The sequence below is a fragment of the Malurus melanocephalus genome, unplaced genomic scaffold (genome assembly GCF_030028575.1).
Source record: "Malurus melanocephalus ecotype Western Australia unplaced genomic scaffold, MMel_1.1 scaffold_259, whole genome shotgun sequence".
In the NCBI taxonomy this organism is placed as follows: domain Eukaryota; kingdom Metazoa; phylum Chordata; class Aves; order Passeriformes; family Maluridae; genus Malurus; species Malurus melanocephalus.
This window is the reverse complement of record NW_026623491.1, coordinates 82,375-83,859: the sequence shown is the minus strand read 5'-3', so window position 1 is coordinate 83,859 and position 1,485 is coordinate 82,375.

The following is a 1,485-nucleotide window of genomic DNA, read 5'->3' as shown; positions in this document are numbered from 1 at the left end:
TCATATTCTTATCCTTCTTCATGAACACTGCGTAATCCAATCTTTTCCTGGGAATCATTGCAGTTTTCCACCTCTGAAGTTCAGTTTGAGTGAGGAAGGGTCTATCAGAAGCTAAGCTAATCTGAGATATCCACTGCTGCAGGCCAAGAATATATGTCCAGAAGTCAGATAATTCAGTGTTAAATTATAGACACCTTTTCAGGAATRAGCCCTTAGCCATGCTTACAGATAATGGAACACCACAGAACTATCTCTGCAAGGATTCATCACCAGAATTTCCATTCTTTATTCTAAGATTGTAGACTTCATTTTATTTGACAACAGAAGCTCTATTTTGCAGTTGCAAACCTGAAAACTTAATCTAACTTTAACCAAAATGTTCCTATTTTTTTTTTCCCCATTGTGAGTGCTATACACTGAACAAGTTGTAACTGGGTCAGTTGGAGGGAAGTCCTACTCTGACAACTTCTTTAAAGGTCACCAAAGTGGGTCTCCATCCTCTGTGGATTAGAGGAGCTAAACAGGCTATTGAGAATTGTGATTGCTACARTGGCAGAGATAAATGGGCATAGTATCCTGATATCCACTGACCTTGTTCAGTTCCCACCTAACCTTTGGAGCAATTACAATCATGCACTCAGGACAGACTGAAATACTTCTGAAGTTTAATGTCAAAGTTACCTTAAAGTTATGAGGTRTCTAAAAAACTTGTTATGCAAAACATTTTCCCTAGTAAGAAATACATGGGTGTACTGGAGTCAGTTCACTGAAAGGGCCACAAYAATTATTATCTGAGGAACTCTCTCATATGAAGACAGGCTGAGAGTGCTTGATGCGGGAGGGGGTAAAAATTATGAAGCCAGACTCTATTCAGTGATACTCAGCAAAAGGAGAAGAGGAAATGAGGACAAATTGAAATACAGGACATGGAAATATTTTAAGTCCGTTTTTTACTGTGAAGGTGTTCAAAGATATTTTGTAGTTTCCTCCTTAATCATATTAAAAAACAACAAATAGCCCCAACTGTAGTTGACAGTCCTGTGAGTGGGGGCTGGACTAGACTTTTTCCTGATGTCTTTCCTAATTTCAATGATGATGTGATGATGTGTGATTGTGGAAGATCTATGAAAATCACTTAGATGGCTCTGGCAGGTGGGTATCTGTCTTTTTGCTCTCCTATATTATTCCTGAAGTCTTGAAAAAGACTGTGTATGTATACTTTCATACCATAGTGATTTGATGTACGCAGTCAGTGCTTTCACAGAAAAAAACAGGCAGAGAGAAGTGACAGACTGTTGCTTGTATTCTATTCTAGAGTTCTCACAGGGAAGAAAAGGTGTGTAACATGGTTTGAAGAGCTAAACTTCATAATAATGCCATCCTCCATAAGCTATCAGTGGGTGCAGAATATTGTACTTGGGCACACAGCTTATCAGAAAGAAAGTGAAGAATTACTCTCAGAATCATGAACCCATCCTCACTGAA